Source organism: Amblyomma maculatum, chromosome 10 (assembly GCF_055883805.1).
Source record: "Amblyomma maculatum isolate TAMU_Amacu chromosome 10, ASM5588380v1, whole genome shotgun sequence".
Classification (NCBI taxonomy): Eukaryota; Metazoa; Arthropoda; class Arachnida; order Ixodida; family Ixodidae; genus Amblyomma; species Amblyomma maculatum.
The window spans coordinates 34,884,027-34,896,058 of record NC_139353.1 but is presented as its reverse complement, the minus strand read 5'-3'; the positions used below and the strand labels follow the sequence as shown (position 1 = coordinate 34,896,058).

The 12,032-nt window shown below is 45.7% G+C and overlaps 1 protein-coding gene across 3 annotated transcripts in view; it reads left to right on the top strand.

Moving 5' to 3' along the window:
* The first annotated feature begins 5,513 nt into the window (after nt 1-5,513).
* The window catches only part of LOC146176133 (beta-1,4-glucuronyltransferase 1-like), a 310,593-nt gene continuing 304,074 nt past the window's right edge, over nt 5,514-12,032 (top strand). For 2 of the 3 annotated variants that reach the window (XR_014701498.1, XM_084582462.1), the window contains exon 1: nt 5,514-5,705. The gene's annotated coding sequence lies outside the window, so the exon portion shown is untranslated. The remainder of the gene's footprint in view (nt 5,706-12,032) is intronic. The other variant, XR_014701497.1, reaches the window with a different exon arrangement.

Here is a 12,032-nt window from a genome sequence, read left to right as displayed (position 1 = left end):
GACGACGGCTGTTTCGACGCGCGTCTTTTTCTTTCTTCTCTATTTTCTTTTCTGTCCGCACGAGGCAGCGGAGGTGGCTCAGTTATGCTCAGCTACAGAGTTAGTATCAGGCCCGTGCATTTTCTTTCCCTTCTTCCTTCATCTTCCTTCAGTCGTAACAACACATGGAAGCCTCTTCGTTTCGCCTCCATCGAAACGCAGCCGCCGCGGTCGGGATCGAACCCGCGTAATAATAATTGGTTCATAGGAAGGGAAAGGCGCACTATCTAGCTGTCACACTTGTTTCTGTGGATACCTGAACCGCGCCGCAAGGGAAGGGAGGACGGTGGGAGTAAAGTGGAAAGAAAGGAAGAGGAGCGGTAGTGGAGGGCTACGGTGTAATTTCGACCACCTGGGGATCTTTAACACACACACACACACACACACACACACACACACACACACACACACACACACACACACACACACACACACACACACACACACACACACACACACACACACACACACACACACACACACACACACACACACACACACACACACACACACACACACACACACACACGCACACACACACACAAACATTATATATATATATATATATATATATATATATATATATATATATATATATATATATATATATATATATATATATATATATATATATATCTTCGTGCATGCTCCCTATATTGCTATGCTTGCTAAGCCTTCTTTTTCACCCCGTATCAACCGAGCCAGCCTGGCGACAGCAGCATCTTGCTACATGATCGATGTTGGCTTGTAGGAGGAAAACTTGGGTACAGTCAACGACGAGAGGAAAGGGGTGCTCATACGTGAAGTTATTCTCTTATGGCATAAATAAAGCTGAAACCATAAAGTAAACTATACTCTGGGCAAAAGCGATGACTTTACTTCGAAGCCGAACCTAAGCGTATACTTTAGCAGATTGCTCTCGCGTAACTCCAGTTTTAACCACAAGTTAAACCGCAGCTAATTTTTTAAATCGCACAAATGGATGCCAGTGTGGTTTTATTCTAGAGAAGCTACTCTGGAATGAAAGACCAAACTAAGCGAGAGTGACTGATTCCTCGGGAACTCCACCGAAGTTTCTTGTCTGCGCTGAAATGTGGCCGGATTGCTGAGAAAATCGCAGATGAAAATTCCGAAACTCTTTCACATCTACGTACCACCCTCGAAAAATCTTGAGCTTATGGCGAACGAGTCGAATGCAAACTAGTGACAGACCAAAATATATGCTACAAGAATGCATTCATTTTTTCAGCCATCCCGGTTAACTCGGAACTCGTGACCTGATTTTTACGAATACTTGTGTCAAATACTGAAACATATGCTTTTTGAGAAGGGAGTTATTGCAGAATGCAATTTCAGCGACTACCTGATCTCAGGAAGAGGGTGAATACTACTTGTAGTAAAATAGCCGTCTTGATAATAATAATAGTAAGCATTAATTTTACAGTTAGACGTACGATACATGATTCCTACTTGGGAGTAATTATTATTACACTCTTCAATTTTCAGAATTCCAGAATAGTGATTCTGCTTGCTGCTGCGAGGCTGCGAGGCCTTTTAGCGCATGAAGCTACGCTCCGAACGTCACTCGGCGGCGCGTATGTCCCATCGCTGTCTAAATCGGAACAGACGGCCTACATGGGGGCTCGCTCTTTCACTGCTTGTGCTACAGCGATGAGCCAAATTTTATTTGCAAATGAATGAGACTGGGTGAAAGCTGAAATCTGGACGAGTTGGTACGCATTCATACTGGGGAACAGCGCAACGAAAGCGGGGCAAGGACGAGACAAGCGCATCAACTGGGTGTATTGAAAGACGGGAAAAATATATCCAGAGAAACCTAGCAACCAAACGTAAAAAGCCACCTAAAAACTAGTAGCTATAAAAATCAAATCTGTGTCACATGGGCGGGGATATATTCTACGTGACATGGATTTGATTTTTATGGCTACTCTTTTTTCTCCATATGTCGTCACTTATATATATCACGTAGAATATATCACTACATGGATTTGTTTTTTATGACTACTTTTCCCCTTGCCTTTTTATGTTTGATTGCTCGGTTTCTTTGGATATATTTCCCTTACCGTCCTTCAATAAACCCATTTGATAGTCAGCGCTTGTCTCGTCCTTGTCCCGCCTTTGTTGCGTTGTTCCCCAGAATGAATTGAGACTGGCATTGCTATTATTGGTCCCCGATATGTCTTCCATAAGTCGTGACCATACCATGATATCGACCTTTATTCCTCAGAAATCTCATGTAAAGGTATTAAGGGCTGGTATTACTAAAACACTCAATGTATTGCTGAGCACATACGTGACTCTGCATTATTTTTTTTGCATTGCACGCAAGACTACAGGTCTATACAACATCCAGTTTAGGACCGCTCTATTCGAAGTAAACTTACTGCAAGGGGAGAACGATATCAGCGCACGTGTTTTGAGTTATCCACTAATTAGTACGTCCCACCGGCGAAAACTGCATTCCATAGACTATCTTGATTTATGGCAACAGCCTTTAACGGACGTCCGAAAGAGCCCCGTGAGTGCGAGCTGACGCGAAAGGCAAAGTACGGCTATAGCTTGGCAAGAGATGATTTGGCGGAGAGTTGGGAACATTCTCGCATACTCCAGATGAAGACTGCGGCTGAGAACTGATGAGAATTGACTGTCACCGTTTGATGGTTACCGAGACGAAAAGTGGGTCAGCGTTTGGAGGCTCTTTGCGTGTAAAGAAGATTTTCGTGTAGTGTTTTGAAATCTCCAGCTAATCAGTGATAAGAAAAAAAATGCTTAGGTTTATCCCGATTAATCATATAATTATAGGAGCGTGAGCTCGGTTAGGCATGGTTGCACAGTTGTTTTGCTGGCGCTAAATCGATTGCTCACCCGTGGATTCGTCCGTGTCTTTGCTATCAATGACCAAGGCGTCGTCGAAGCAGCGGCAGCCTCCGCTGCAAGTCCACGATGTTGCCGTTCGTGATCAGTTCGTCGTTTATTCTCTAGTCGCACCTCTCGCTCTTCATCGGTATCCGCCAGTAGTTTAGCACGTTTCTAGCGGTCGTTCTGTATTGCTTGTTCTCGACGAGCTACATGCATCTTCGATGTGGTTTGTCGCAACCTGGCACCTGCGAAAAAGAGCTTCTAATTACCATAGCTCGGACCGGCGCACACCTCACCACGGCGAGACAGAATAAGAAAGTTACATGGTATCATAGGTATCACAACGAGAAAGCTCGGCGAGCAGGCGCAGCTGCGCCTCTCCACGGCGCGTCACGTGGTATGACGTCACGCACACACTTCCGCTCCGCCAGCGGCGAAGGCTGTTTTCGGAGCCAGGTCAGGTGACCTTAGTTGTAGTGATAAGAGTAGAGGTACACTCTAAAAGAGAGTATAAAAGCGGTTGATGTGTGCTGTGTGAGTTAAACTGCAGACCAGGAACGTACTGAAAAGCTGGCATTACGGATCGGCAGACTGCGTGTTGCGAACTGCTAGCAGGCGACAAACTGTTTTATAACTAATGTGGTGTTAAAAACGTTCTAGTTTTCCATAGGAACACATCAGACACGTTCCCTCACTTCTGAAAAGAAAAAATAACTATGGAAGGCATATAAAATGTTGCTGTTGGCGTCAAAGTTACTGGCATGGCTCATAGAGCGCATGATTTGAGAGAAACTGGAAGATAGCCCAATTATCCTCGAAACACAAAAATTTCGGTCTGTATCCTAAAATATAATGAGTAAATGCAACGTTTTATTCTGCTTCGTACATCAGTAAGCATCGAACTATTATTATCGGCATTCGTTTCGTCAGTAGATCACAAGCAATCTCCGACAAGTTTTGCCACCCGAGACAGTGTGCACAAAAAAGACCAACACTTTCCTGAATTAATTTTATTTTATTTCAAAAATTCACAAATGCATAATAATGGACAAATAAACAGAATAATGAATTAATAAAGCCTTTATTTGAATACAGGGATGGCTCGCAATCGCTGTTTCTGTAGTTAGGGAATCAGGAGGCACGAGCGTGTAGCTTCTTTGTTCTTCCCAATTTTTTTCTTTTATAGCTGTTTGACATACTGCCGATCTGCGCGTTGTAAGTCGACCTCTCTCACACTACTCGAAGTAGACCGCCCTCACTGCCATTGCGGTGCTTGATAGTGTCTGATGTGCTTGGGTGCCATGTGGTCTTGTGAAATATGTGTGATGTTGTTTCTTCCTCGTGAAAATGATGCGCATTACCATATAAGATGTTTTAGGTCTACTTTTCCTGACGGTGGGTGCATCTGTTGTGTTTTAGTGTTTCGTGTCTGCCGAGAAACCAAGTATGTGTAACATGTAAGCTGCAGTTTGCTATTACTTTATTTAGAAAGATCTCTTGTGGTCGAGTGAACACTTTCGTATTGTCAAACACAGGCGTTGGTGTTGCTTCCTATAACCTAAGCTTACTGTCATGTTTTATTTTGGTGCGTACGTAGTGCATCATTGCTCTGCCAGGGGAGCCTGTAGTGAACATTTTTTAGTAGTGATTTGAGTCTGTCGGTTACGTTGGGCATGGAGTTGGTGTGTGGGGCATTAAACCTGTCAGCAAGCACATTCGCTTGCTCGACGGCCGTGCATTTTCCCCGTCCGTGCCAGTATGTCCCGGTGTCCATACAATTTGAATTTCTTTTTAACTTCCCGCATTCGCTTCAGCCTCTTTCTGATGTCGTTGGCCACCGCGTCTTCTGTCGTTGGTGCCGTCAGCTCTGCAATCGCTGCATATCGATAGTCATTGAAATTAACTCGTGTGGCTGCAGCTGTCGTAATGTGTCAGCAAAGGGACTACAGCTGTCGCCAAAAAATAGACAACTCAAAAGCATTGCAAGAATGCGACGTACGCCAAAAAACAGATTACACTGCATATTGGAGAACACACCACCACGTCTGCAAACGGGCAGGCAGAAATCTTCAGGGCACAAATTTCTTGTTGAAACAGTCCTCGTAAATGGATTTGTATATTACAGCGTAACTGGACTCCGACATTGCACATAATTCGCCGGATTTCAAACATGTACGGTGCAGTCCGGCAAAAATGGTGCCAACACTGTATAGAGCGGTTGCTGTCGGTAGGATTCTGTATTGGGCACCCGTGTATGAGTTTTCTGATCGCGACCTGAAAGACATCGAAAAGCCACACAGGGCCACTCCTCGCACGCACCGTTACTGGGCTTGAAAGTCAAACTATGTTGTCGCGCACAATCTCAACCTCACGCGATGTTCGTATTTACCGCGTCGGTGAGAAGCCAAGTCAAGCCACAGGATTGGACCAAACAGGCTTACTCTCAAAGCAAACGCCAGATTGCTGCTACTCTCAAACGCAGGATTTTAGACGGGGTGGAAGAGGGCAAGAATAGAGAGAAAAACGCTGGCCTCCTTTCGCAAGGGGGAAAAAGAGAGAGAGAGCAACCAAATACAAAGTAGAAAAATATCCGGCGTGCGCCGAGCTCGCGCCGCTCGTCGGACGGACGTGCATTGTGGACGATGCCGTGCGCGCGCGGCGGTGGTGTCGCTCGTGGATTACGATGACTGCTCCTCGCCGGTGTTGTTGCCGGTGCGTCCGAACGCGTCGCACTGGGTCACGGACGGCCTGCGGCCATCAGCTGTGAGCATCGATAGCTCGTACCGGTGAGTCCGGAGTCCCATGCCGCATCGAGTAGGGCCGTGGCGGGCTTCGTTTTAAGCCTAACGCCGCCGAACTAACGGTACGGTACGTGTTTCGGCTGGCCGTGCGGTGGGAGGCGGGGCTCCTGGCAACAGCAGACTGGCGCGTGCTGCTGCGGCGGGCCGACCATGTGCGCGGGCGCGCCTGATTGTTGTTGCTCTGACAGATCTCTACAGCTGCTCGCGTCTCGTCGCCGGACAATGAGCGAGAGCATTTCATCGCGATCTAAAGCTCGGCATGTGTTCTCTGTGTGTGCAAACATTCCTTCGCCTTCTGCTCGGTACAAACTCGCACATGCTGTTCTCAACCGGCATCGTAGGTCATTGCCGCTATTTACGTTGGTTCACGCCGAGGGAAAAGCTCTTCTGCTTATATTTAATTATTCGCCGCTCAACCTGCTGTGTTTTGATGAATCAGACGTCTTGTGATCAAGGGAAATTCTCCATGCACTGTATACCGGTTTCGGCTTACGGATCCTGAATCATCACATTTCTTTTTGGTTTTACTTGAGAGCCGATGATCTGGGACCGAAACGATTTAGTCGTAGAATGTGTTACGAAATAAATTGGACGGCAACGTTGTACACAACTCCCGAGGGTGCGCTTTTTCTTTTCTCTTTATGGCTGCAAATTCAGTGACCACTGTTTCCGCGTGTTCAGAACAGAGTTTGAAATCTGCGCTGGTTTCAAGTTTTCGTTCTTTGTCGTGCAAGTTTTTGGGACCTTAGCCGCTGCATGGTTAATAGATAAGGCGTTGTTACAAACAACTGTCGCGTCGTTGTCTTTGACGCTGTAGCGCAGTTCATGCTCATTTCATAGATCCAGCGCTGGGATTGAATCAGAGATCAGACACTTTCAGTCCAGCGACGGTTGCGGAAGATTGCACTGAACTGCCTGCAAATATCTCCCACCGGCTGGATCTGGTTTTTGTGGCAGAATAATGGGTGAGTGTCCAACGTTGCTGCGCTGAGGTATAAATAATCTCCCGGGAACGGATTACTATGAGGCACACACATACAAAAGCGCATCTGCTGCTTCTTCGACCCGGCATAAATATAGCACCGCTGCGGGTTGCCTTTTCACGGTCTTCCTGCTCTTACGTGGTCATCGCGGCCCCGATACGGAATGTTTTTTTCTTCCGTGTGTCGGTCGAGCTTCAGCAGTGTAGGACATGGAGGCGCTCGTCTATACAGCGCGTTTCCGAGTCAATAGCTTACCGGCGCGCCGCATCGACGTGATTGAAGGAAGGCCAGCTGTATGATTCACGAATGCGGCGGTCGATAAGGGCTGCGCTCATGTTGATTCGTTTACCGCAACACGTTGCTTCCCCAATGACTGCCGTTCACCACAACTAGATGAACTTTCCTGTAAATGTGACGAAACGCCACACTAAATTCTGTTACCCAACGCACTGTGTTCTAAAGACGTTGGCCCCGAATAGGCAATGAATTGCCCATGCTTGCTGCGTTTTTTTATTAATGCATCTGTTATTTTGGCGCAATGATTGTTATTGTTTTAGCGTTATTACGAGATGCAGTGGCTACCAGGTTTGCCACTGTTATGGAAACTTGACATGCAGTTGAAGCCTTCGGTGGTGCACACGCTTTGTCCTATCGCGATTTGAGTCAATAAATCGCGTAAAGAAAATGACTATAGGCACTAGCTTGCGTTGGGTCATGTAATGTATGCTGTATTTGTTACGGAATAAATTTATCAGACAAGGCAGCAATTACTCATTCCTCTATTCATACAGTTACAAAGGAAAGTTGCACAGCTTTAGCAGTAGTTGAAGAGCTATGTCATCCGGCTCGCATGTATGGTGCGGCCAAAAGGGCAGCAGTTAATAACTGATATATTTTAAGGAAATGATCGTGAATGCTGTATTATTGCAATAAATCAAAAGCCGCGCTAATGGCTCCTGTCTGCCGGCTCTCGTTTGCAACTCGCTTAGTCACTATAATCCCTTAATTTGTATCTTTACTATCTTACCCTCACTAATTAGCCTACATTCGTAAGCTACGAAGCTGTGGAAAAAAAATTAGGAGGGGCTTTAGCGACTAAAGTAGTGAAAGGCGAAAGCCTGAGTGCCGCATTCTGCTACGCAATCAGCACTAATTAGTAATGAATTAATTGTTAATTAGTTATTTAATGAATTACTTAATTAGTCGTTAGTCAGTAACAATTAGTAATTAATCATCGATTGCCATATAAGGCACGCATTCGCGCATACTGTGGTGGTGCTGTGTGATTGGCTAGACCTCTATGACGTCATCCTGCCTCGGCCAGTCAGAGTCGCCGCAAAAGAACACATTTTGTCCTCGACAGCATGAGCCGTTAAAGGCTTTCGCCTTAAAAGACTGCCTGATATAGTTACAAAGCCCATCTTTAACCAAGCAGTACGGACGTGATTACGCATCCTGGAAAGTCCGATTTCCGTCTCACCGTCTCAATCGAAAGTAGAAGCCAGTTTGCAGCTCCTGCCATGTCACGTGGCTGCGTGACGTCGTACAAAGCGTCGGCCAATCGGCAAATGGTTATGTCACCTGCCACCTGTCAAAGCCATCATCATCAGCCTGGCTATATACCCACTGCAGGGCGAAGGCCTCTCCCATATTTCTCCAATTAACCCGGTTCTGTGCTAGCTGCATCTACTTGACCCCTGCGAACTTCTTGACCTCATTCGCCCACCTAACTTTCTGTCGCCCCCTGCTACGCTTTCCTTTTCTTGGAATCCAGTTTGTTACCCTAAGCGACCATCGGTTATCCTCTCTTCGCACTACATGTCCTGCCCATGCCCATTTCTTCTTCTTGATTTCCACCAGAATGTCAAAGCCACGCCCCCCCCCCCCCCCCCCCCCAACTATCTGTAGCACACTCTCGCCGAAATCTTCGTACACATTGCAGTTTAAATATTAAAGCAAAGCAGTATTAATACTAATGCCTGAACACTGAATTACGCGTTGAAAGCCCTACCCCAATATCAACTTTTTCTAGATCAGTGCATCACCCTTTCAAGTATGTTATTTGCAGATCGCAAGAGGGGTAGAGATGTCAATAATTCTCGATGTTTTGTTTATTCAGTGCATTTTTTCACAAGATGATGGCTTTGCGGGAGATGCACAATTGACGTATGGACCGCTGTATTGTCGGCCACATCATGTTGCGGTAGCACTGCAGAATAGAAAAGGAATGCACAGAATTTGACCCTCTTGCAAATAAAATGTGGTAGAGAAAAGCTAAAATTACCCTACTTGTGAGCAATACGTGCAGCTAAAAGTAGTTTCTCGTGCAGGTATAAGTATGTTCGCTAAATGGAGTCAGATTTACTACCGCACGTGCTTTTGTATTTCACGCAGATACAAGTATCTCCGCGCTATATATAAAATTATACGTTCACTATCGATTCGGATGAGACCGATTCGACGCTGTCACGGTGCTATCGACGCGGCGCAGAGCAGTGAATTGGACATGACTGCGTGACGCCTTGGACACATATATGCAGTATATATGCTCCATATGTTACTATTCAGTACAAGTTCTATACAGTTAAATTTAAAATCAGGAAGAACCTGCTGGGCAATTAACGAACTAATATTTGGAAATATGCTCGAGCAAGATATCCATTCTTGCCCCGCCGGGGTGGCGCAGTGATTACGGCGCTCGACTACTGTTCCCAAGGACGCGGGATCGAATCCCGGCCTCGGCGGCTGCTTTTCGATGGAGGCGAAAAGCAGGCGCCCGTGTGCTGTGCGATGTCAGTGCACGTTGAAGAACCCCTGGTGGTCTAAATTTCCGGAGTCCTCCACTACGTCGTTTCTCATAGCCTGAGTTGCGTTGGGACGTTGAACCCCACAAATCAAACCAAACCAAGATGTCCATTCATTAGTACCCGCTTTTAGAGGGGCCGTTCAGGTGCACTCTGAAGGTACTATAGGTGGCAAAAGTCTGTGAACCGCGTAAGTTGCAACCAGAGTGCAAAATTTTTGTATCGGCCAGTAGTCTTGGACCATACATACTTGTTGATGGGAAAGTTGGACTCTAGTTCTTTCATGTGTGCTAGAGGAATAAAGTGATACTTCGTTTACATCGTGCTTGTAGTCCGAAATCGCAAGATGTGCGGCCCAGTTGACTGCACAGAGACAGAAAAAATAAAAATCTCATGGGGGATTTTAAGGAGCTTTAAGTTTTAAATGAGCCAAATTCAGACACCGAAACCAAGTCAAATTTTTCTGTTATGGAAAACTCCTCCATAAATCTTGCGTTAATAAAAGCTTTGAGAAAGAAACTTTGTATCCAAGAAAGGCTGGAAAACCTTTGCACAAATCTCTGAAATAAAAAAAAAAAATTCGAGGACGCTTTGGCGACTAAAGTGATAAAAGACGAAAGCCTGAGTGCTGCATTCTGCTACGCGACTGTTGCGCATGTAGCGATGAATGGTGCTACGACTAAAGCGAGCGACTACTCTTTCACATACTGCGAGTGCATTTTTTATTTATTTGAAGAGTTTGCTATCAGGCATAGTGATGCAAGGCGAGTGCATTTATTCAGTGAATTCTGCTTGGCAGTGACGAGATTGCGCTTCTTGTATCTTCGCAGTTCTACGTTTACTGTTATGTGGTTGATTTTACCGGGTGCGCGGCATTGTAATTAATAATTACACAACTGCCACTAATTAGTATACGATAATTAATCATTAATTATTAAACAGCAAATAATTAGTGATTAGAAATTAGTAGTTACCTAATGAGTCAATTATTAGTAATTAATCAGTCACTATCCAGTGATTGATCATTGATTGTCATATGGCCATATAAGGCACGCATTCGCGCATACTCTGGTGGTACTCTGTGATTGGTCGATACCTCCATGACGTCATCCCACCAATTGCAAAGCGCGAGTTTGCAGTTCGCGCACTGTATCACCGAGCCCTGCCCCTCACATTCTTGCACGTGCGCCACTACACTTTCATACACACACACACATCGCCAGCTCACAGGCGACCCCCCGTCGTTCTCTCCACACGGCTGAGCATCCTGCTGCCTGCGTTTTTGTGCGTCCGGTCCGGCGCCTGTGGCTCTTGTGGCCAGCAGGCCAGTCCTAGCGCGAAGCCGACGATGACTTCTCCCTCGGCTTCTGTCCTCCAAACGGCGGGTAACGTAATTGAGGCGTGCAGACCGGTAGGACACCTTGTAGACGAAGCTCGCTGAGATGCCCGTGGAGCGAACGCAGACACATCGACTCCTTCTCAGTCATAAATTAGCTCGAACACAACATTGCTTTCCTTGAAGAGCATGCAGCGGCTTTGATTGTATACATTGAATTTTCTTAATGTTTTTCTGTGAATTCACAGAATAATAATTTTAGCGCTATTTTTATTAACGGAGCTAAAAACCAACTCTACAGAACAGTTTTCTAAGCGAAACATGGTCAAATGTAGACTTTCGCATCGATGAAAGTCAAACCCCAAGTTTGCACGCAGATATTGCCTAACTTGTCTATTCGCATAATTTTTCACTGGACCATGGTGTTGAGTATGTCTAACATATAAAGCATATCAAAACCGCCTGGATTGCGCTACAGTTTTCGCGCATAACAATTTTTAGAGTTTTTCTCAATCTACATTTCGTGAATTTGGCTCATAGGTAAAAAAAAAAAAAAAAAAAAAAAAAGAAAAGCTTTCATTTGATTCTGGTCGCTTGGCGACTCATACCCAGAGGTTATGGAGAAATTCTGGGAAATACATTTTATGTAATTTGTTCACATATTATACAAATGCACCGTGGTAATAAGTATAACCCATTTCCTCCCTCGGTGGGCGGGCTTGCAGCTTTTTCGCTACTTTAAAGAGCCCACCCGATTGATTTTCTACGACAGTTGTGCAGTCGCACCTTCGACCTTTGGGGGTCCAAAATGGTCACAATTCGCGTTGGGAGTGGGGTAAGTACCTCGGGAACCGCTGGTCGTAGAAACACGCGGGGGGTATCAAACGATTCGTCTCGACGAGATCTGTGCCGATCAAGGTTGCGAAGGACGATAACACTGATAGATTAAGGAGTGAAGAAGTCCAGGCTCTTCCGATACGCAATAGATGACGCTTTACTCGATGCCAAGGTATGTCGAGGCGTGCGGAAAGGGGGTAGTATATATAGGGAACATTCCAGTCGCGAGACTCCTCAGATGCGCGCATGCGCTGGCGGCTGCGTGACACGACGCGTAAAAGCTGAAGAAGGTGATGATGAAGATAGTGTTAAAAGTGATGTTGCAGGTTTGAAGAAAATGGTGCAATCGTGT